We start from the raw sequence: 25,337 nt of genomic DNA, 5'->3' as shown, positions 1-25,337 counted from the left end.
AGAAATAAAAACCAACTCTTGGCAGTGTTTATATTTGCACTCTCGGGACAGAAGATGAAGGAACTATTCGCTCCAGTCTTTGATGAAATTTGGGTGAGCAGCACTAGTGTACCTTGATCGTCTGTGTTTCCTAATTGGGACTTTTAGGGAGAGGAGGAGTGACAATCATTTCCCAGTTGTTCCTTTGGATCCGATTAAGCAGAGTGTGGTGGGAGGGAATGGTGGGCAGCAGCTCTTTGCAGATCCAGGTGCGAAAGATGGAAGGCAATCAGGCGGGGTTCTTAAGGCTGCCCTACTGAGGTTACTCCAAAGAATACCAAGGCCAAGCATCCTGCTGTTGCACTTTGCCTATGTTTTTGACTTCTACTGCGATATCAAATTAACCAGCTGGCTAATAATAAGGAGTTATATGATATCTGTCTGTATGTTATATGATGAATGACATTGTAGGATTAAAGAACACAGCTTTGTTCACATGTTATCCTTGTTGAGCTGTGGTTTATTGTATTAATATATACATATATATATTAAGAGCTTTGTCATTTTCTGATTTATTCCTATACCAGATTCCACCTTCCCTGGCTTTACGGTGGGAAAGCTTCTAGTGGTTTAACAGCAAACATCTGACGACTGATGAAAATAAGGCATTTGTGCTTATCCATATTGATTAGAAGTTTAGTGTCCTCTTGTTTGTAAGCCAGTGAGGATGGATAAAAGTCTTTGACTTTTTAACTCCTTGTTTACTTGTTGTGGTTTTATGCTTCTTGTTGTCAGTATTCCACATCAGAACATCATGCAGAACAGTGGCAGTTAAAGTGTTCATGTTCTGGTTTCCTCTTTTTCCTGAGGCTGTGCCCCCCCGTCATGGACTGATGTCATGGGGCTGTCCCTGGATATTACTTCAGCTTATTGTTAATGTGATTATGAAAGCTGGGTGATTTCTTATTTAAATGATTGTGATCAATTTTAATATTTGACAGATATCAGGACAAGAATTCAATTATAAAGTGCACAGTTCACTCATGGACCTTTGATCTCCAAATGTGCTGATTATACATCAATTTCATAAAAACAAAAGATTGTAAGTTATTTCCCTAGATAAAGTTAATTGAGGAGGGCATCAACAAGTGACACAAACAAATAACCAACTTGGAAACCTAAAATCTTCCTACGAATCAGATGTTCTTACACCAGTTTTAGAAGGGTGGGTTTGTTTCTTTGGCTCATGTTGGTGCTGCCAGGTGAGATGCTGTGGGCAGCAGCTGAGTCCCCAGCACAGCGTGGGTTGTTTGGTGTGGGCAGCACTGCTCCATCTGACTTCAGGGCATTGTCTTTCCTGGTCGAGTGCTGGAGGATTGCTTTGTTATCACAGGTTAACATGCTGCCAATTGGAGCATAAATCACAGAGTGCAAAGCAGCACATGCTATTCCAGCCTCATAGGCTCTGTTACTACTGATTACCATTTTTAAAGGCTTTTGGAGCACAGTCCTAGCCTGCAGGCAGTTTGAAGGCTCAGCTGCCCAGTTTTCAGAGCCAAGGGCCTAGACATTGGCTGGATTCAGCTCCTGGTACAACAGGAACTGCAACCTTCCAATATTACCTTGGTATTTATTTTTGATTCCCTGACTGTGTGGTGTCTGCTTGTGTTATCCTTCATATTCTGGTGCAGTTTTGGATTTTTGGATGGTGCTTACTTCCTTGTGCTTATTCAGCTTTGGCTGCAGGACATAGCAATGCTGTGAGCATGTCCCAGCACAGCAGAGGTTGTGTGCTGCCTGTGTTCCCTGCATGTAGCTCACCTTGATGGTATGTTCTCATATGCAGTGGATATGTGTTATTTTGGGTTCTTCTCTAGGAGCACAGAATAAAATGATTTACTTTTCATCTTTGCCTGCAATGTCTAAGCAGCAGAAACACTGTTTGCCTCACACTGGTTGAGGAGGAAGGTTCTTCTTCTGCAAACTATTGAAAAGGATAATGGTATGAAGAATTAAATACTCAACGTAGTTGGACTTCTCTGAATCTTTAATGTACAGTAAATGCTGTAGTCTGACGTGTTGAATATTTGAAGTGTCTGCAAGTTTAAGTGCAGGATATGTAAAGTAGCTTAATATCTGTGTGAAGCCTAGTGATATTTGCTGCTAAAATAATTGTATTAAAGCAAACAGCATGAAATATCTGTGAGTCAAATACAAGACTTCTGTGGGAATGGAACACCCCTTTTCTTGCCTCGACCTCACCTCTAGGCTTTCTATGCCTGAGAATGGCTGTGACCATGATTCCTGTCTGCACCAGCTGTCCTGAGGCTTTATAAATTTTGTATTATTTTATGTATTCGTGTGAGTCCCAGGAGCCTGGCAGAACTTGATAACATGCAGAGAAGAGTTCTGTTGAGTAAGATTCTGGAGGTGTAAGCAAGTTTTATCTAACTCTTTCACCTGTGACAGCAGGCACAGATAGCAGTGTTAGAAGCAAGCTCTTGAGCACATCTTTCTTCACAATACTCTGCTTTTTCAGCAAGACAGGGCATACTTTCCCAAGACCCAGCCTTTGTGCACTGACTTTTCTGATACAGCTTAACTTCTCTGGCATATAACTTTGAAGCCAAATGAAAAAAAATCCAATGAAGATAAATGAGGGATCTGTGAAGGATCCAAGAGAAAATACAGTAGAGTCAGCAATTAATTTGAAAATACAATGTGTTGAGAAACTTGAGGATAATGGTTTCCTTGAGGCTCTTTGCAAGGAGTCAAAATCTTACAAGATAATGAATCGCTTTGGTAGCAACAGTTTTTGAGTCTATCGTGGCTGTGATTCTCTATATATTCCAATCTGGCCACAGAAGTATTTTGGACTGGGTGTATGAAATAAAAATCTGAAAACTGCCAAGAATTGTGCAGTAAACATCAATAAGGATCAGTTCAGCTTCCCATAGAATTCAGTGTGAGGAACTTGCTAAATATGTTTTCTCTTCAACTGAATCTGTTTACTTCTTTTAGGTGCCCTGCCGTTTCTTACCAGAAGTTTCTTTCTCTTTGTAGAGACAGGTAAGGTGATTGAACTACTTATTCAAAATAGGCAGCTAATGGCTCTGTCAGCTAGCTGTGCCTTACACAGTGGTGGTCATCTTCTGTTGTGTTCTCTGGATTTTTCAGGAATTAATTCCTTCTGGAATGTGCTGCGTTGCCTTAGGTTTGGCAGTTAGGATCGTTCATAGTAAGAACGTGTTCAAGTGAAGAACTGAAGTTATTTGTTCTTTCTTTCTGGATAATCAAAGGTCTATGAGCAGATGTCTACTGAATCACAACTACAGAAAGCAAGATGGTGGAACTCTGATACACCAGATATTTGTCTGAATATTTGTGGTTAAATAGTGGTATACATGTGAGTTAAAGCAAACAGCTTTTATGTCACATTCCCATTTGTTCAATTTTCCACCCCCTTGCCTACATAAGAATGTATCAGTGTTTTCATCATATAGGAAAAGGACACTGTTTACTATCATTTACTCACAAACCACAGCCTGGATTTTAAGAGCTGCTTCTTCATTAGAAAAAAAAGATAACTTGAAATTATATGAGGTGTGATCAGCTGATTAAAGAAATTCTGAGGGAGTTCAGCTGATATTAAGGAGGAGGTAAACTGGATGATCAGTTTCCTGATGCTGTGCTATAAAAACCAGAACATACTTGATGTGATCAATAGGAACAACTGATGGCCATCTGTCATCTCTGAAAACAGTGTTTGCACACAAATCTGAGCGATCCTGGAGGAAGATGCTGTTCTGTGATTATGACAGGAAAATGGACAAACAAATTTGCACAGGTTTTTCCTTAAATAGAGATGTACAACATTGCAGAGTTCACTGTTGCATCTTTCATGCGTGGTTCTACTCAAGTAATTATGCAAGGAGGAAATATTTCAGATTTCAAGGTCAGCTGCTCTGGTCACACACTGTGTGTGACATTAAGCAATGAGTCACAATACTTAGGATTTCACTGTTTGCTCTCCTATGGCATGTGGCTTGAACAGCTTGCTCACTGCATGCTATTTTATAACTCTGTCCAATCTTCATATAAATATCCCCAATACTAGGAATTTTTTCCTTTAATAAGCCTGCTTTACAGTGTCTGCGTAATAAGATTTGTGCTTGAGCTGTCATTTCTGATGTGTTACTCTTTATTTGTATAGTGTCACTTTAGTGGTCAACAGAATGAGTTTGTGTGACTCCTAATGCATTTCCTTCTGACTGTAACATATCAGTGTCTGAAAACTGATCAAAACAGCCATTCTACTTTGATTGTATATTTTATTTCTGCCAAATGGTTTAAATATAACAAATGAAGTATTTAATGAGCATAACACAGATTTTCCAGAAGAAACAATACAATTCACCTTGTTTTGGAAGATGGGTAAGCACTATTAATTTCAAAATATTCTGTATGCATCTTCTTGCTTGACAATTGTTACTGTAAGATTTTGCTCTAGCTTATTGCTGTACTTATGATTACTGTGTTCACTTTTGGACTTCTTGCTGCAAGAAAGACATCAAGGCCCTGAAGTGTGTTCAGAGAAGGGCAACAAAGCAGTGAGGTCTGGAGCACAGGGCTTACGAGGAGTAGCTGAGTGAGCTGGGATTGTTCAGTCTGAGGAGGAGAAGCTTGGGGTGACCGTATTGCCCTCTACCACTCCCTGAAAGGAGGTTGTGGTGAGGTGTTGGTTGACTTCTTCTTCCATCTGACTAGGGATAGGTTCTCGGGGGAATGGCTTCATGTTGTGCCAGGGGTCGTTCAGGTTGGAGATCAGGAAAAAATTCTGCTCTAAGAGATTGTTCAGGTGCTGGAAGGGGCTGAGCAGGGAGGTAGTGGAGTCACCATCCCTGGGGGTGTTCAGGAAACATTTAGATGTTGTACTGAGGGATGTGGTTTAGTGGGAGGTATTGGTGATAGGTGGGAGGCTGGACTAGATGACCTTAGAGGTCTTCTCCAACCTTGGCGATTCTATGATTCCGTTAATCATAACTTTGGGTTTGCAGTCATAAGGTAGGGCCTCAGGCTCCTTGCTGAAACTCTTTTCTGGAATCCAATGAAAATCAGCAATATAAATCCCAGCTTTCCTCTGGTCACATGCCAGAAGCAGAACATAAGGTGCTGAGAATGGCATATGATGCAGGATTGCCTATGAACCTTGTGCTGTATTTGGTTCCTTGTCTGCATTTCTACCTTAGTAAATCAATAATTAGCTGAGAGTGCCATACTGGGAGGAAGCAAAAGACCAATGTCTCTTATCTGAAGGCTGGTGGTATACGGTATGCTCCCAAGAATAAAGTTACTGCAGTGCACATCATCTAAAAGGTTCATTAAAGCAATCATAAACTGATTGCTTGGAACGAATATGGAGAGGGAGGATTTGGAGCTTCTGTGCACAGCTAGTCAGAAATGTCTGCCCAGTCTAGAAGAGTTTAAAAAAAATGCTGGTGTGAAATATTATAGGGTATTGTTTTTAAGATTCTTGAGCAGAAAAAAAGTGATAGGTATTGTTCAGCCTAAGCCCTCTGATGCACGCTATTGTTAACATTAATTTTACATCTTTTCAAAAGCATCTTCAAAATGTCTATTGAAATATTTAATTGCAAGGTGCTTTTTCTTTTCCTCCTTCATCACTCCCAAGTATATTGCTCTTTATCTCAGAAAAAGGAGTACTTCTGGCTTAGACAGCCCATCCAAGGAAGGGAGGCAATCAAACAGTGCAAAAGAGTAAGAGCAGCAGAGCTCTGAGAGTCCTGAGACTGGGAGGGTTACTTTTGCTTGAAGAGGAGTGGTAGAACTTGGAAAAGGAACTGGTTTCTTATAGTTAAGTACCTGAAAGCTTCAAGTTGTATTTATTGATTTTACTTGTTCTCAGTGTACCAGCGCAGGGAGAAGTATTTACAAAGGAAATTCTCCAAGATACAAAAGGCAGTTAAGTACCAAACTGAAACTGACTTTTAATGAGAAATAGTTACTTTGGGACATTCAGAATTTCCCCATGTTATCCTCTTTCCACACTCATTGGACTGATTCTAAAAGATGCAAAGCTTCTGTGCCTGGAGAGTTTCATCGCAAGATATTGGCGTGTTCCTCAGCAGACATGGGGAGCTGGGAGGCAGGATCCTGTGGGGTTGATGATCTAAAGGATTAAAGAAAAGGCAGGTTCTGAAAGATCTATCAACACAACAGCAGAGCATCCTCCTGCATGGGAATGGTAGCAAAGTGGTGGAAGCTGTTGTAGAAGGATCAGGAGCAATTGTAGGAGTGGAAAATCTGAAGAAGTTGTACAGGAGTAGTGAGAGGCTCCTGGGAAATTACAGTGACGGCACAGTAATGGCATGTAAGGGTAAAGTGAAAAGCTTAAAGAAAAAGTGTTTCATCCAGTACCTAAGATAAAAAGCAGGATGAATTAGTGTTTAGTGCTATGTGTACATCAGAAATATGAAGATAAAGGAAATACAGATTTAGTAGTTAACAGAGAAATGACTGCTAACAGAAGTGTCCTGGTAACCTGGTTACATTCAGCTGCAGTGCACGATAAAGGGCCAGGACAGAGAATAGACAGGCAGGAGTTAATTTGGACCTCCTTGACAGCTCAGGGCACAGGATGTGAGGAAATTCTCTTCAGAAAGTACTAAAACCATTTTTGAACAAGTAGCAATTAGTTTTAACAGCTTGTAGAGTTCAGAGGAGTCTCAGAACTACCAAATGCAGATAGAGATCCTAAGTGTAAGTGTTAAAACAGTCTAGTGTGTTATTGACTGTACTAACAAGTTCTCACATTCTGAAATTAATTAATGAAAAAAATCAATCCATAATACTCGGAAGGGGTGACTAAAATCAAAACAAAACAAGCACTATGGATTTGTCAAAAGCATATTGTATTGGATCACTTTAATTAGCTGACCTGCTGGGCAAAGGAGGAACAAACAGTTATGGCATATTGTAATTTCTGTGAGATCAGGTGTCCTGTATCCCCATGGCACCTGTAGAAGCCAGTGAGGGAAATGTGTTGTCATGGTTTTGTACTCTTTGCTATTGGTATTCCACATCATGACATCATGTGGAGCACAGAGAATAACTATGCATCCCAGAGGAGCTCACAGTCAGAGAGGAAAATAAGTCACGGAAGTGATGCTGGCTCTCTTGCTCTCTCATTGCCTGGCAGCAGGTGTGGGTGTGCTTCCAAGCTGTGCACCTTCCATTTCAAAGTAGGCTTCTCAGTCTTCAGAAAACTCTTATTTTTCTTGATTTATTAGCCTCAGTATCAATTAGATTGTATTATATTGTGTTATCCTGCTTTCTGGTATCATAGTAAAGTATGATATCCTCCTTGGATCATTGATGCTGCTCTGTTTCCTTGAGCCCAGCTCCCATCTCCATTCCTCTTGCCCTTTTCCCTTCCCGTTTTTGAGGTCTGGGAGCCCATGGGCCTACTGCCCCCCTGTCACGGGCATAGATTGAACTGTATACCTTGTAAAGCAGGAGGACCTTTCCTTTGTCTTGAGTCTGTCCTCTATTGTGATCAGTGCTTTGCCTGGTGGAGGATTTGTGAACGTTATAGGTGAGATGGAGCAGGGAAGGGAGTGCTGAAGGACAGGTTGACATAGTTTACCCAAAGTAAAGCACCAAAACCCACAAGCAAAAGCAAAGGATTGAAATAAAGCTAGTTAGCAAAATCTCCTCGTTACCTTGAACCTTCTGTAAAACCTGTTGTAACTCAGAGTTCTCTGTGACTGCAGTACAGTTCTGTTTGAAGGCGAAGCCAGTCCTTGCTGCCACTAACACAATGTGCAGCAGCTAGCAACAAAAATAAGCACCTTGGCAAGGTAGTATGGATTTATGAAAAGGAATGTCACTTACATCATCTGTTGCATGTGAATGAGGAGGGAGGAGAGCAGCTGAGAGTGGGGCTGTGAGCAGGGAGCTGCTGCTGGAGGTGAGCAAAGGCAGGCTGGGCTGATTTCAAATATCTTCTCGTTGTCTTTCTTCCCTTTCTTATTTCTATAACAGAACCATTATAGGCAGGCTGTAGAGGTTAAGGTGTAGCTGTGATGCTGCCTTTGGTGCGACATCCTCAGGGGTCAGAGGGAGAAGGGCTGTGACCATTTTGTGGTCTTAGCATTGAGGCAGTGTATGTGTGCATACACCAGTGACAGTGGTGGATGTGGGATAGCAATCATCTGCAGTTGATGCACACGGGAGCCCTACACTATGTGCTGCTGGCATCTAGGTTGCCTGATGCTGCTAGTGTGGATCAGATGCTCCCGTCAGCTCCCAGAGCTCCTTTAGCCAAGCTGCTGTGAAGTCTGTGTTCCCAGCCCAAACCTCCAGAAGGCCAATTTATATTTACCCTTTCTTAGCCAATATTGCTGCAGAATTCATTTCCCATCCCAGTGCTCATCTCTGGCATGTTTGCAAAGAACAGACATTTCCCCTGGAGTCATCTTTTCTCCTGTAAAGCCAGCCAAGCCCTGTAATGCCTCTCTGTTATCTTTAAGGTTCTGAGCTGGATTCTGTCAATCATATTTACGTGAAATAAAACTTTACTGCACAGTTGGCTCTTTTAATGTCAGTGGGACAGATGCAGGAGAAGCAGCTGATCAATAGGTCTGCCTCATAGCCCTGGAAGTCAATAGGAATTTTATTTTTACATCATTGCATTTTGAACAGAACTCAGCAGCAGTGGGGATGGGAGGATCTGGCTTTGACAGTTTATAAAATGAAATTCTTACAGACACCTAATTCATGTGGGTGGATTAGAGCTTGGAGGAAAACAGTTGGAGCTCTGGCATTTTAAAATGTAATGCCCTTTTCTTACAGTGGCAAGCTGAGATTTGGGCAATGTATGGGGAAAGATGTGCTTTAGGAATTGTGGCAGGAGCAGCTGGTTCCTAGCTGCAGGTCACATAGCCCCTGGAGGGGCCCCATTTCTCATTTATGCTTTAGGGATGTGAGCTGGGACTGAGGCAGTGGACTGGCAACTTCTTTCCTCTGTAATTGTGAGGAACCATAGAAAACGAGTTGCGAACTAGAGGTCTTTCTCTATCTCTCTGGTTGTGGAGAAGAGACTTTGAAAGTGAGAGAAGCCCAGTGTGAACTGTTTCCCCAGGGTGAGGGGCTGTCCATGAGGAAATACCTGTGCCAGAGTGGATTTAAAGAAAAAAACCCTTAGACTTCAAAACTTCTGAAAAACTTTAAGCTTTTTTTGTTGTTGTTGTTGTTGTTGTTCTGACATTTCTAAGAGGGAATTTCTTGCCTTGATGCTGTGAAGTGCCTTATTTTTTACAGCAATAACAGGTAACTGACCTGACAACGAAGAAGAAGAAAAGTGATTTCACACGAAATGAGATGTTTTATTTGGTAGAGACACTGTCCTTATGTTTGATGAGGAGCCCCGGGGTGTCATTTTCAGTTTGGCACGAGCCCAGCACTGTCTCAGACATGGCATCCCTGCTGCTGGGCAGTCTCTCTGCTGCAACCTGTCTGCACTCCATGCTGATGCTGACATAAAGACCCACAGGGACCTCTGTATCCCACACCCCACAGGTATTCTTAGCATGTATAGGATGGAGCTGCAGCAGTCAGCACTGATACATCAGCAGTGATACTTGGGTTTGCCCAGGAGAGGGGATGCCTGTACTGCTCTGGAAGCCCAGGCTTGGTGCATCTGCACATTGTGATCCTTCAGAGTCCTGTGTTGTGGACAGGGGGCTTTTATGTTGAGAATGTGCAGACTGGGTGACACTGGAGTGAGGTCTGAGTGACACCAATGCTCTCACCTCAAATAATTGCATCTTACACAGACAAAATTATCCTTGACTGAAAACTAGCGAGACGAGTGGTAACTGGAAGTCAGTGCCATTCTTTAATGGTTCACCGAACCATTTAAAGCAGGTTGGCTTTGATATCATAGCTGTTATATGCAGGGAGAGCCGGGCTGTGGGGCTGGATGTCGAAATGCCTTTCCTGGTGGTGGTGGCAGGAGGCAGATGAAGATCCAGCCCTCCATTCCAGGGTGAGATGGAGCTGAAGCAGTGCTGCACCACAGGGCTCTCTCTGCATGATCAGCTTGGGTTACATTCTGTGTATCCTACTATGGTGAGGTGGGCTGCATCCTGCCTGCACCGCCAGAACACTTTGGCACTCTGAATGATGAACCTCTGTCACTGTCCAAGTGCCTATAGAGCTGCAGCTGTACATCAGGGCTGTGAAACAGGGGAGGAAAGTTCTGCTCTTCCTTGCTGTGCAGTTCTGTGCAGCCCCTGGGCTGACAGAACAAAAATTCCTGTCTTTATCTGCAGAATCCGCATTTGGTAAACTCTGAGGCTTGAAACAAAAAGGCAGGGACTCAGGAAAGGTCTGTCTGCATCTACAGACTTAACCTATGGAAATAGAACATTAATTTCTAAATATGCTTTAGTCCTTCCCATTTAAATGTGCTTAACCATACCTTATTTCCAAACCTTAGACCTATGGTTTGTTTTAAAATTAAGTTTTGCTTTTGGCAGATGTGTAAAAGCCAGAAAAGACAGAAAGTGCTGAGCCGCCCCTGCCTGCCTGCAGGAGTGCTGCTCATCTGTGGGGTTGAAGTCACCTCAGTTCAAGCTAAATGATGCTTAATTTTATTTATTCAGATTTCAAAATTCACTTTCTTCCTATTTCCTGTGCTTTAAGAGCTGCTGCTTTCTTAAAGAGAAAACTCTTTGTTGTAACAGAAATAATGAACAATAGGAAAAAAAAACCAAACCCTAAATAAATTGAATTTTAAAGACTTTAAATTTAGTCCTTGAAGTGGCTGATAATGCCATTTATTTTTCATTTCCCTTTTTTGCTGCTACTGAAAGTACAAAGAGAATGAAGGGGAGAGCCAAAGAGATCCTGAGAAGAATAACCAGACTGTTTGTATGGGTATTAATTTATCCATTTTGTACAAACGAGTAGGAAAGGCAGGAATAATTCTATGAAAATTGCCACTGGAAAAAAAAGACCATGTTCAGTCATAAAATAGTTTTAAAAGCTGTTGATTTTACCTGCAGCAGTAGCTATGTGGTCCTGGGGCCATGTGTGGGCTGCCTGCAGCAGGCTCAGCTGCACTGCCAGCACTACAGGGGGAGCCAAGCAGAGAGAAGGGCATCAGGAGCAGACTGAGCTGGGGCCTGGCTGCTGTGCTGCCCATCTCTCCAGTGCCATCTCTGAAGTCTTTCACCTCCTGCAAGAAGCTGGATGTTTGCTATTGGCTGGCAGTGCCATGCCCTGAGCTGGATGGAGAGCCTGCAGCCCTGGGGGTGCTGTGCAGGGCTCAGTCCTGCTGCCTCAGTGCCACTGCTGCCCGCTCTCACCTGTCTGTGCTTGTTGAAGGGTGGCTGTGTCCGTGTGTAGGATGAAAATGTACAAATGTAATGGAAATCAGTATGGCTCCATTTTTTCTTGTTGCAAGGAGAATTGAATTTCTCAGGCAGGTGGCACAAACTATAAAGCAATGTGATAAAAGTGACCTCGAAAACATGCTTGGAAGAAATGCTGTGTGCTGCTTCCTCTGTGAATGCCAGCCTGCCTCCCTCTGCCTTGGGCCTCTTTCCTCCCAGCTGCAGCTCAGCTGTGTCTCAGGCTGGTCTGTGCTGCATGCAAATGGGAGCAGCCAGTCCAGGAATGAAGGTGTGCTGTTATTGGAGGGCAATGTGAACTCAGCACTGCTCAGTGCATCACATAGGAAGCAAATTGATATTTGCAGTGGTTCTCTGCTCTCATGTGGAGCAGCAAAACGTGGGTACTTCTGTGGAACCTCAGGAATCAGACCATAGCAGCTAAGTTCCTCACAGCCTGTACTTGGTGTGCCTCTCAGTTGTGTTTATTCCTTAATTACCCTACACTAAGAAAGTAATGAGTTCATGCTGTTACTAATAGGGGCACCACAATATTTGCCCTCTCTGGGAGAAGATACATTGCAAGGTCCCCAGTGGTATTAATTTTTCACTGTGAAGATCTGCGATGAATACATTTAAGTTCATTATGTATGCACAGTCCTCCCCCAGCCCCTGACTTGATTATTGCTATTATTGTGACATTAATGTTTCTGTCAAATTCCAGTTTACTCGGTTTCAAAATCCAATTTAGATTTAGCACGGATGTTTCCTTGCTTGTGATTGAAAGTGACAGCAAGTGTGTAAATTGCTTTGAAAATTGTGGTTTTATGAATGTTATCTTGCAGCATTTAGAAAGAGATTCCACTGTAAGAATTATTACAGATCTACATAGTAAAAAAGAGTTCCTTTTTAGAGCCCATAGTGCTGTGCTTCTGCCCATGGAGCTGCATAGCATCCTTCTTCCTTACAGAGAGCTGCAGCCACAAGAATGCGTTTTTGCCCAGCTGTTATTGCTGGAGTTCTGAACACATCAATATCCACAGAGCAATGTATCTCAGTTGATGAAGAGGGCGTTGAAAAATTAAGTCTGTGTTGAGTTTTCTCCGTTAGCAAATTGAAGCTGTCATAGGCGCAGCCCCAAAGATTCTTTATTAGTTCCTGTTGTAGTTTATGTTGAAGATGTTTAATGCTGATGAAAATGTCATTATAATAGATTACATCATGGCTTATCTCAACTTATCTTACGAGAAACGCATCCTTGTGATGATTTAGATGATCTCAGTGCTTGAGCGTACCCTTCAAAAGGCCACAGCTTATCACAGAGATGGAGGTTTCTGTGTGAAAACCCTATGAAATCGGTGCAGCAGGATGAAAACCACTCAGGACCATAGCTCCCATGCTTCTGGGGCTGCTGGCAGGGCGGCTGTTATGGCAGCACCAGTCTTGTGATCTTTGCTGTCCCAGTTGGATGTTGTGAGATGGTGCAGTTCAGGGAGGGAGCTGCTGCTATGGCCCCTCTTTGGCCAGACTTTTAAAGGAGCTCAAACACAGAAAACAATCAATCTCAACAGCTCTCCTTTAAAGTTGTTCCCATGGTATTTACCTGCTCCTTGAAAGAAGTGAATGCCTATTTCTGTCCCAGCTGTGTTTAGTTTCTGGTCCCACATGTCTTATTACACTTGTTAGCTTTGATTTTGAGTTACCTACTTTTACAGGTGCCTCTTCTGTATAGTTTTTTGAGTTTGGCTCTCTCTTGGATAAAGTAAGACAGAGATTCTCAAGCCATGGGTCTCGAGGGCTTTGTAACTAGTTTGCTAAGCCCTTTCCTGTGTCTTTTCTCCAGGTCACATCAGTAAATAGTCATCCACACCTTCACACCTCCCACCCAGGCTGGCTGTGGTGCTCAAGACCGTTCAGTGCAGTGACAGAAACCATGTCCCTTTGTGTGCACTGCTGGGAAAAAAACTAAGGCATATTGAGGCATACTTTTTGTACGTCTTCTGTGCCATAAGTAGCTCAGACCTGCTGGACTCTCAGAAATAACAGCTCTGGTCCCTACTTGGGATCCTGGCTCTGTACCTGCAGGGGGTGAGTGCTGTGCCTGTATTAATGCCCGCTTAGAAATGGAGGAATTAATCTGTAGGAACAGCTTTTGCAAAGATAGCTGAACAGCTTCACAGCTGGTCAAAACATTTCAGTGTTTTTAATTAAAAAAAAAAAAAAAAGGATTATTTTTCCAAAAGAATTTCACACTTCTCATCTAGCAGCTGTGAATCTCACATCAGGTTCAAAGGTATGAGTCTGAGTATGTGGTGGAGTGAAATCTTTGCATAAAAGCACACCAAGTGCCCGAGGAGAGGTCTGCAGAGATGTGAATAATTATGCTTGCAATTAGTTCAAAGTGTTGCCATGTGCTCTCTGGCAAGGATGCTTCCAGCGCAATCTATGAGTTCTCTCATTTCAGACGTGAAGCACAAAGCCTCTGTGGCTGTGTCAGCTGATAGGGAGCAGTGATACTTTGCTTTGGTGCTGGAGAGGCTCAGGGGCTCAGGCTGGGTTTGCAGTGGTGAAACTTTCCATTTTCTGTTTTATTCACTGCACTGTTGATCTCCTCAGTTTTCTCCAGGTGTTTTTTTCCTTTCAGACCTAGATCCACTTCCCTTCTGCTTGTAGATCATTGAGACTTTTTCTGGCTGGATTTTAGCAACCTCGAAATTTGGCTGCATCTCTGTTCTGCTTTGGCTTCTTGCTGTGTTCTGGTTGGAAGCCAGCTCTTCCAACCACAGCAACAACTGCCTTCCTTGATAGACTTAATTTCCCACATTTATTTTTTTGTTTTTATCAATCTGGACTAATCTGATGTGTTGTAATTTTGACTCGATGCATTCATATTTGATGTATTGAATGATAAAGCTCATTAGGAAATGGTATCTTCTCTGAAACATGTACGGTTCTGTATTTGTTTTATGGAAGATGTGCTCTTACTGCAGACGTGTAGCAGATGGTCTAAGGGATACAGCATAAAACGTCCCCGATAAGCCCCATTGTATCACCTAATTCACCTAATTCATCACTTGCTGAGCTAGGTGAAAGGAATCGTATTTCTGAAGGGAGCAGCTTCCCTCTCAGGCAGCATGCACTGACAGCAGGGAATGCAGAGTAGAGGTGGGGCCAGGCAGGGCATTGTGGGGGGGGGGGGAATATGAGCTGGGAAAGGCACGGAGAACTGGTCCATGTGCAGCTTCAGCTTGATTCCCAGTAATGCCCCTCTTGCTGCTGGGAAAGTCAGAAACATATCATAGAATGGCCTGGGTTGAAAAGGACCGCAGTGCTGATCTCGTTTCAACCCCTCTGCTATGTGCAGGGTTGCCAACCACCAGACGAGGCTGCTCAGAGCCACATCCAGCCTGACTTTGAATCCCTCCAGGGATGGGGCATCCACAGCCTCCTTGGGCAACCTGTTGTGAGCACCGTGGCTTTTTTTGAGGTTTTAGAATGATTCTCCTGAGCCAGTACAAGCCCAGCTTTGTTGTGATTGTCACTGCCATCTTCCTAACTAACCTATGGGATTTATAAGAAGCTTTTGGAGTTGACTGTAAGAGATGAAGTGGACCCCCTTGGGGTGACAGATCCATCACTAGAGATCATCTGTGCTGGAACAGCACACGTGGGATGAATGTGTGTGGATGTTTACCTCAAGAAATATGCTTGAATGCAGCAGTTCAAGAGATGTGTTTGGCTGCACGTTTGCATACATGGGTGTTTCTTCTACTTTCAGTCAGTTTTCATACGTTCTCACTTTCTTTCAGATGCTTCTAATGTGCTTTAATTTTATTGAGACAAACCTAATGAATGGTGCATGATTTGTGTGGAAGAGAAGAATCACCTGCATCCCTTTCTCTTTGATTCACCGTTAGGATGCTTTAGTGACAGACCATTAACCCACTTGTGCAAATGCTGCACCACAATACAGCAGCGATCCTGAGTGCTGTACTGCTAATGAGAAGTAACAAATGGTGTAGGGAGAATGCAAAGGACTGGGGACAGGTAGGCCAGGGTAATAAACCAATCAGCAATAATACACTGTTGAGATGTTTTTAATGTGTACTTTACCGATGCAAATATTTGATGTTGGCATCTGTCCCTGTTTTTTGTTGTTTGAGCTCAAGGGGAGTTTAGCACAAAGTTGCTGATGCTGATGTGCACAGTAGGCACCGCGAGCAGAGCATGGAAGGGGATAGCTGCTGTGGCAACTGAGTGTGAGGGTGGGAAGCAGGCACTGAAATGAAGGCTGCATCTGCTCTCCTAGGGTTTGTGCTGACATTTTCAGGCCTTCCACACCATGTGACAAACTGTGCAGACCTCTGTCGTGGAGTGGGTATGACACATCACTCACATTTCGCAGGGTGCCACTCAGCATCCCTTCAGGCTGTGTGCATTTGATTCTCTTTGGCTCATCAGAATTGTCAACTAAAAGTGCAGGCTGGTTTGAGCAGTGTTAAAATGCTTGTGTTGTCTGAACTGACACGCATCCTGTTGCTTTATTTAACTCCTGTTCAAAAGAATAGCAGATCTCTCAAAACATGTAGAAATGGTGATGCTAAAGGGTCCAGACTGTGCAGCTTGCTGCTACCCTGAGGCTGATACTGATAAATGATATCAAACAAACAAGAACAACAACAACAAAAAAAAAGAGGGATAAACACAGTGTTTTCCATTGGTATGAGCCGCGAGTACTTGTACTGGCAGAGATTTTTCCAAGCAGTTTTTGAGAGCCATATGTTCCTCAGCATTTTTGCTCCTGACGTTACCCGAAGCTGGTGCTGCCTTTCCAGGCTCCCTGGCAAGCTGTATGAAGTCACCACATCAACATGCAGGGATGTTATATGTTATTTCAGAGCTCTCCTAGTACTCCATAAAATACTTGTAATCTCATATTGCTGCTTGATGGAGTGTCACAGGGGATGTGCAAGTTGTCCTGGCCAGCAGAATCGCTAATTCAGTTACCACACTCCTTGTAGTCCAGGCAGACCAGGCCAAGAGTCACCAGCTTGGTGGAGGGAGTGGTGTCATGGCAATTAGCATTTTATCCGACCTATTGATCCCACCAAAAGCCTGGCACTGGTGTTTGGACAGGAACAGTCCTTTAATTTGCAAACAGATGCCTCCAGCAGCTGCTTTCTGTGTGCAGATGTCACTGCTTTGAAGTGCTGATGGAGAAGTCGCAGTCAGGCTGCTCACATGGATTGATGGGTGCACTGCACCTGCAGTGTGTTTTTGTGCCCTCTGCCACTACCAGGACTTGCTGCAGCTCCGTGTTAGCAAACATGTTTTTCTAGGGGCTGGATAGATGTGTGTTTCAGAATAAGCAGCGCTTGTTTGTAGGGCCTGACCTCAGTGTGGAGTGGGTACAGACAGCTCCTGTCACAGAGCAGAGCACCTCTGGAGGGCTGTTGCAGCTGCATGAAGCCATGGTTTTGTGCAGGCGATAGCATTGACTTCCATTCCTCATATTAAATCCCAATATCCAGTTTTCCTGACGTGACAATCTTTTTGCTCTTCTGTCTTGATTTTTGAGTGAGTTGAGGTGAAATGTGGATTTAAATCAGTTATCCCTTTCTACCTTACTGATTGCTTACCTTTTAAAATTACTTATGATTAATGATGGATCGGGTTTGCATCTGATGAATTTTCTAATTGGTTACTTTTTCCTTTGAAATCACACAGTTCTGTTTTCATAGTCTACATGCAGCCATGTGTGGGTCATCATAGTATCACGGAATGGCCAGGGTTGAAAAGGATTACAATGCTCATTCGGTTTCAACCATCTGCTATGTGCAGTGTCACCAACCACCAGACCAGGCTGCCCAGAGCCACATCCAGCCTGGCCTTGAATGCCTGCAGGGATGGGGCATCCACAGCCTCCTTGGGAAACGTGTTCCAGTGCATCACCACCCTCTGGGTTAAAAACTTCCTCCTAGGATCCAGCCTAAACCTCCCCTGTTTCAATCTAAGACCATTCTCCCTTGTCCATCCTCATTACCTCCTGCAGAGCAGTTACCAGTGTTCCTATTTGCAGACTAAAATGGCACTGCTGATATGAATCCCTCTGCCTGTAGAACTTTCTCAAAGAGTTTTTCTCAGCATCATTTTCACCTTTTCTAACCATAAATACACAACACTTTTCTCTCCTGACCTGTCCACATTGGTGTCACCCAGCAATGATGCAATCTGGCGTATTGGGAGATTATTACTATTTTCACCCATCTTGCAAAAGCTTTTCTTTTGCAGATGCTGTGAATTATGTCTGAAGCCCGCACTTGAAATAAAAGCAGCCACTGTGCTTTACTGCCAGCAGAAACAAGAATGTGATTTGCATGTCTAAATAAACAAATCTGTTACGCGTAATAACTCCCGTCAAACAATACATCGCCTATGCTGATTTTTCACCTAGCAATTTCAGTTTTTTATTGATTAAACTGAGAGCTCAGTCCTTAAAAGGTATTTGGATTTGGAGTTGCTGTTGTGCCTTGATGGAGGGCTGTTTTCAGCCCTGTGAGATTGGGGGGGGAGCAGCTCCCCTGCCCTGTGGGATGGACAGGAGGAGTGATGAGATCCCAAGGCCTCCGTGTGGTGGTGTGGCCTGAGGCTGAAGGCAGTGTGGGGTGGGCAGGGGACTGCTGGGTGCCATGTCCTGGCACGAGGACACCGAGCAGGCTGCTCCTCTGCTGGCTGCATGGACACTGGGTGCCATGGCTGCATATGCTCCTCCCTGCCTGGCCAACCATAGAAATGTCTATGGTGTTGTTGGGTTCTGGAAGCCCTGGGGGCTGGCTCCTGCCAAGCCATGGGCTCATGGCTTCCACCAGCAGAATGTCCCTATGGGTGGGCCTGGTGTTGTACACAATGTGAGCTGTCTGGAAGCTACACAGCAGGAGTCCATTTTACACACTTCCTCCCTCCTGTCTTGGAGATACGCTGGGATATTCACACAGTTGTTGTTTACCAACCAAAAATCTGTGTTTTCATTTGAAACCAACTAGGAAATCTCTGTTGCACTGTTTTCATGCTGAAGTGGCACTTTTCCAGTTTTTATTGTCATGAAGTGTGTAGTAATGCCAAGGAAAAAAAGAAAATAAAGAAGCATGAAGAAATTGCCCCACAAAACAGAAGAAACCCATTAACTCCCATCAGTTTTGACTGAAGGTGAGGGGCAGCAGAAGCAAGGCAGCAAAAGCTGATTCAAAATATTGCTGCAGAGGGTAACCCCCAGCTTTATTTTCCTGGTGAGGTAATGAGCCTCCTTCCAATAAACTGCTGTTTCTGAAATCCTAACCCAGTTTGTGTGGACAGCAGACTAATTGGAGTGGAAGTCTTTCTGAACTGAACAGTCTAGAGAAAGCCTAAAGGGGAGAAGAGAATTCCTTTGCAAATGAGCTGCAGTTGGTTTAGAGGGTTTCAACTGATTGGACAAAGAAGGCAAAAATTCCCATTTGTTCTTCAAATATTGACTTTGGGGAATCACCCCTAAGTCACCCTTGGCAGAGGGCAGTGGTTCAGCACATGCCTGCTGTTGTATTTGGGCTGATCTCCTTGGGACAGAGCTGAATCCACTAAGGCTGCTGTGTAGCATTGAGTGGGGTGCATGGGTGCTGTACAGCTGAGCTTTGTGTTGGAGGAGGGGGCTGCACTGCTATTAATTGCCACAGCAGAAATGGTGTCCTGCTGATGTGCTCTGTGCTGGGCTGTCACCGCATCCCTGACAGTATTCCTGAGGTGGAAGAAGGGTGGGAGAAAGGGAAATATTATTGTCTCCATTTCGTAGTTGGGATGCAGGAAATTAGAGAGAGAGTGTTGGATGCAGGAAATTAGAGCACTTACTCCTCTGCTTCGTATTAGTCAATACAGTACCACTGCCCTGTGCTGTAAGCAGATAATTAAAACCATTCATTGCTTTTCTGCACTCTCATAGGGTGTAGTGAAGAAGTGAGGTGTGAACCCATCCAGATATCAGTGTGCAGTCAGCCAGGACACTGTGCATGTCCTTCTACACTGCTAAGGCTGTGTGCTCCAGAGGGCAGGCAGGAGCTGCAGGATGGCTGGTGGCCATGGGTCTGGGCACTGTGCTGTGCTTCCTATGGCTGTGGGGCTGCACTCAGGCACAGCAAGTGGGGGTCACCCCGGGGAGCTGAAACTCATTAGCAGACAAAAGGTGCAGTGTGGGGAGTGGGAATGACCTCCTGAGAGTTTACTGCCACAGGCTGGAGCCATCCATCACTATGGGCATGGTGTTATTAATAAGGAGCATAAACAACTTGCTAGCTCATCGTGATTGATAAGACAATAAAAATCTTATAACAGCTTCTGAGGTCTTGCTGCTGTTGTTAATTGTAGTCAAGCAACTCACTGCAAACTGCTCTCTGTGGGTGATGGGAGCTTGCCCTCTATTGAGAGGCGAAGCCAGTGCCTGGGTGATTTTTTTTTTACTGCTGAGGAGGCACCAAACAGGTGAAGTGCTGAACCACTTTCATTCAGGGAGGAGGGAAGTACACGAGGATCCTGTGGGGTTGCAATAATATTCTATGCAGCTATCAAATGAAACCAGCAGTGCTTTGGGGGCCTATGGGCCAGATCCTCTGGCAGATATGTTCTGTGGGTTTGGGGCATCGCAGCCCCCGCAAAACCAGCAGAGTCTGTCAGTGCTTTTCTCCATCATGGCTTAAATAATGTAAAGGCTAGCAATAATAGTAATAATTTAAAGTTTAGTCATAATAATGGTGCTTAGTGTGTGCATTTCTATTTCATCTACTTGAAACTTTTATTTTTTGTAAGATCTGGGGCCTTTTTTTGTTTGTTTTTAAATAAAAGGGTTTGTTAAGCACATACTTTGTGAACCTCCTTTACATCAAAACCTTTTTCACGTGCTCTGCCAGCTATTCCTGGGGACTGTTTTTCTGAAAATGTATTTTTCTGTCGATGCTTTCAGACCTCCGAGACCATTAAACCAAGAACAGGCTGTTAAGCAGATCTGCTGGATGTCCCAGTCGCAGTGGGAGAGGGTTGAAATAGATGGCAGATTTTGGTCTGTAACACATTGCTTGACTCTGAGCCAAAGCCTGGGGATGGAGCAGGGCTGCCTGGACACCTTTATTTGTTCACATGGCAAAGCCATAAGAGGTATATTTAAGAGGCAGAAGACCCAGGTGCATTTTATGTCCCCAGCACTGGCTGTTGTTTCACTGGCTGTGTTCTCTTTCTGAAGGCTCTGATCTCTGGACCCTTCCTAGCAGAAAGCACAGAATCTAGCAAAGAGTGTTTGCTTTCTCCCACCAAAGACCTCAACTATTCCCTTAGCAGTTCTTGAGCCCTCTGAATTCCCAGCAATGTGTTATTCTAGCTAAACATATGGTTGCTATAACTACCAGCTAAAGTGCCTCCGACATCCTCTGTACTGCAGCATATGTGCCTGATCTAGCAGTGAGCTTTTCTCCTGAACTCCTGCCTCTGCTGCTGTATTTTATCTCTCCGTGTGTTGTTCAGAATTAAAGTGCCGTATTGGTTACCTGCCACTTGGAATTTCTAAATATTTTCTTTTAATTTGGGGTTGGATGGTGTAGGACTGTCAGGGGATAAGTGAATAAGTTAGGGAATAAATCAGGCATTATGAGCTTGAAGTAAAATAAATAATAATAATAAATTAGAGAATAAATCAGATGCAAAGACATCAGTAGTGTTCTGTCATCTTTGTATGGGAAAACGTGGAATGAATGTGGCTGGATTCTTTTGGTTGGGCAGTCATTCCAAAGAGCTACAATTGCACACACGCATTTGCAAGTGCCAAATCCTGGTGTGCTTTTCACATCTTTTAGGCATCTGAGAATGAAATAATCATCTGGTTTTTAGAAAAGAGAGGGAAACTTGCTAAGAATTGTGAGTGCAGTTGGAGTTGCACACTGTGCTCCGAGGCTGCTTTCCTTGGGCTTCTTGTTCAGAGACATTGTGTTCTTACCTGCCAGCAGGAACACTGGGAGCATTCCGAAAACAAGCTAAAACCAAATAGCAGTTACTCATCTAATTAGTCACCAAAGGCAACACGATAGCAATATTTACATGGATGCTCAGCATATGACTGATTTTGAGTGACTTACAGTTTGTCATGGAGTTAATTCACAGTCATCTGCTCTCTTTGTTCCAGAGCTTTGTTTATGACTGGCTCAGGTTTCTGGATTAGATTCACGGCAGTTACTAGGAATTTGTACAAATATTGACAAATCAGAGGCATCTTTCAAATGTGACAGTTTGTACAGCCAGATCCTGGTATTTTAGTATTTGTTGTCCTCTTGGAAGGCTTTTTTTGTTCATGTGGGTTTGGACACAGATGAGGGTATGGGCCTTTCTGTAGGTTATGACTAAATTGTGTGATTTTTCTGAACACGTTCACTGCTGCTTCTCCATCACTTAATTTTTGTAGTGGTCTTGGGTGCTTTTTCTTGGAAGAACATGGGAATTCAGACCTCCGTCTTCAAAGTTGACTTGAATACAAGCATTGCTGTGTATGTTACTCTTCTCAGGATGCTCCATTTGTACTGAGTCAGTTCTCATATGCCTACTCTCATTTCCCCAAAACACTGTTCAGCAATGTGGTCCTGCACATGAAGTTCTTGCCTTAGGCTGGTTTTGTGTCTTTTTCTTTTCTCCTGTATCTTTAACGATCAGCTTTGGAACTCACCTTCAAAGGGTGAAGTGTGTAAGTACTGATTTGGGATCCATAAAAAGTAAGTGAGAGAACTGTGGCCATGGCTGGGGGAGGAGAGCTCCCGGCTGCAGGGATGCTGTGCAGGCAGTGCTGCATCATCCTGTGCTGGGAGCTCAGTGGTCCCCAGGTGCTGCTGCAGCATCAGTCTGAGGGCTGCAGGGCAGCTTCTGAAAGCCACATTTCTGGAAGGCTGGGAAAGGAGCATTGGTGGAGTGGTAGTGCTGCAGGCATTGTAGGATGGCACACAGAGGGAGGGGAGTTTAGACCTGCAAATAGATACGGTATAAATGAGTGGCTTGTCAGTAAGAGAAATTTACAGAAATGAAGGTGTTGGTGTGGAGCAAAACCTACTAGAGATGCTTACTGTGGCAGGACAGTCATTTGACAGCACTCCGTGTTGCTCAGCACACCCAGCCTTACAGATCTGCTTGTTTGTTCATACACACATTCAGTGTTGAGCTGTCAAAACTGTCAAACTGTGGGAGCCAGGCAGTGGTAAACCTTTTTAATGCTCGATGAAGCATGCAATCAGAATTACACAATGTGAATACGGTCTTTCTTGGGATGTGTAAATAAACACACAAAGAATGCCTTTATGTGTATTACGGTTGTTCCTAATATTTGTTTGCGCAGAGGATAATAAAGTGTAATCATTGTTAAATTCATGAATGAAGTTAATCCCCAGCGTCTGTCACAAGTTTGAAAGCGTCTGAATCCAAGGCTTGATTCTGTGTCCTGCCTGGAGCTGCAGCGTCCACAGCTGCTTCAAGAAGGGCTGCAGGCTCAGGGCTGTGCTGGGCAGGGACCTGTGTTGCCATGCTAAGCAGGGCTTAGGGCTTCCCTGGCAGCACAGGGGGAAAGGTTTTCCTCTTTACTTTACTTTAGGGTGCTTTTCTTTACTTTAGGGTGCTTTTAGGACAGGGACTTTAACCTCCTGCTCTGGCATGGAGGTGCAAGAGGTGGAGCATCCTGGGGGCTCCTGTGCAGACCCTTTCTGTGATGGCCAGCTGAGAAATGAGGACCACTGTGACTTGTGAGCCCATGAGGAATCCCTGAACCGAGGGATTCAGCTGCTCATCCTGCTGTGAAGGATGTGTGATTCTCTCAAATTGCTGTCTTTGATGAGGAGCAGTGCAGCCTGGGGGAGAGAACGGTTGGTGCTTCAGGGCAAACTTAGAAGAGAAAAAATGTGATTTGGAACAAATATGAGAGCCTTGGAAGAATCTGCATCTCATTCTCCCCTTCGGTTGGGCAGTGCCCACCCCAGATCACTCCCTGTGTTCCTTCACGTCCAGATTGTCTTCTTGTCAATGGAAATAGCTTATTAGTGCTTCCCACCAGTTGCTCTCATTCAGAAAAAAGCAACAACTGCCAAAATGAAACTTTAAAAATTAGCATGCAAACAGTAACCTGCTCACAGAGGCTTCAGATTTGCTGATTACTGATATGCTCTTAAGCATATTCAAACTGTGGACTTCCTTTTGAAAAAGCCTACACTGGAATTTCACCGTCAACGAGAAATCCTGGCTCTAGCAGACACATCTTTACAGCACTGTTCGATCTGCACTGAAGATTTGTTACGTGCTTTTTCTTAACCTTCAGTAAGAGGTACTTCAGTAAGCTGAAAAATAACATTTTCAACTGTTTCATTTACTGTTCCTTAATTTCTAACCCACAAATATCCAGATGGTCATAGGTATTGAAATGAACCAACTGGAGCAATTAGAAACCCCAGATACCTTGCAGACTCCTGTTTGGAATAAATACCAACCCTCCAAGGTTCAAAGCAGGTGGCTCATTTCTGTTTCATCATTTTTCATTTTTGTTTACCTCTGTACTCTCAGACATCAGCCAGGAGTGAAATTGGAAGAGCCAGAAATGCCACCAGGAAATAGTCTAGAGAAAAAAAAGGATTACAACAAGTTGCCGTTTACGTGTATAAATCTCACTGGTAATTTGCATGTGCAAATAATAATGAACATGGTAACATTTATAAAGCCTACCCTAATGAGCAAGCTACCCATGGAAATGCTGTGCAAATGTGAGCTTGTACTTGCGCAGAGGAAATAAATTCCACAGAGACTGGGTCATGCTACCCCAAATGGTCCTGACCACAGTGAAACTCTCGTGTGCTTCCCCATGAGCATGGATGTGGTACTGACACAGAATCACAGAATGACCCGGGTTGGAAGGGACCTCAAGGATCGTGAAGTTCCAACCCCCCTGCCTGGCAGGGCCACCAAACTTCCACAATTACTAGATCAGGTTGCTCAGGGCCTCATCCAACCTGGTCTTGAACACCTCCAAGGACAGGGCATCCACAACCTCCCTGGGCAGCCTGTTCCAGGACCTCACCACTCTTCTAGTAAAGAACTTACCCCTAACATCCAACCTAAATCTACCCTCTTTCAACTTAAATCCATTTCCCCTTGTCCTGCTATCATCAGCCCTTTCGAAGAGTTTACTGTCTCACACACTTTTGGTGTCTGTACACTTTGGGCCATTCTGGTCCCAAACAACAGGCAGTCAGGGAAGTTGCTGGTGGCTCAGCTGCCTTCACTTAATCTGTCCCCCTCATCCATGTGGTCAGCCTGTTCATCTTAACATCACTTCATGCAGTTCTTAACTGAACAAATGGCACTGAGCAGATGCTTCATCATTCACTGAAGTCTGTAAGGACAAAAATCTGCTGGTCGCTCACTGAAACCATTCACTTATCTGTTTTCTCTTACATTTACAAATATAGTATTTAAAACTGTGGTGCAGATGCTGCTGAAGACATTAAATGAGCTAGAATTTTGTGGGCTAGCCAGAGGAGAAATCTTAGGTTGGGCAAAATGAGCATAGGAAGGGTGATTTTCTTCATATTAATTAAGTTATCATCAGTTAAATGCAGACAATTGAATGAACTTCCACAACTTTTCTTTGTTCTCCCCAGCACTGAGGGAGATCATTTCCACACCACAGTTAAGTCAAATCTTGCTGTGATGAACACGGGAGTAGTTAAACCCCAGGCTGCTTTGCGTATGTGTTTCTCTATACATATATTTGCACGTATATGTGCAAGTCCGTTCCAGAGGTCTATGCTTTGATAATCTCGTGTGAGCGTGTACCCAGTGTGATTATGAGCCTGTAATCATACAGGTTATTAAACAGAACCAATGTGCAATTAGGTGAAGGTACAG

The 25,337-nt window shown here is 43.8% G+C and overlaps 1 long non-coding RNA gene across 2 annotated transcripts in view; it reads left to right on the top strand.

The window, feature by feature from the left end:
• The window catches only part of LOC107319946, a 79,542-nt gene that overhangs the window by 3,290 nt on the left and 50,915 nt on the right, over positions 1–25,337 (top strand). The gene's annotated exons all lie outside the window — the stretch shown is intronic.

This window comes from Coturnix japonica, chromosome 12 (genome assembly GCF_001577835.2).
Source record: "Coturnix japonica isolate 7356 chromosome 12, Coturnix japonica 2.1, whole genome shotgun sequence".
Lineage (NCBI taxonomy): Eukaryota > Metazoa > Chordata > Aves > Galliformes > Phasianidae > Coturnix > Coturnix japonica.
Note: the sequence above shows the minus strand (reverse complement) of the source record. Positions and strands in the feature narration are given on the sequence as shown.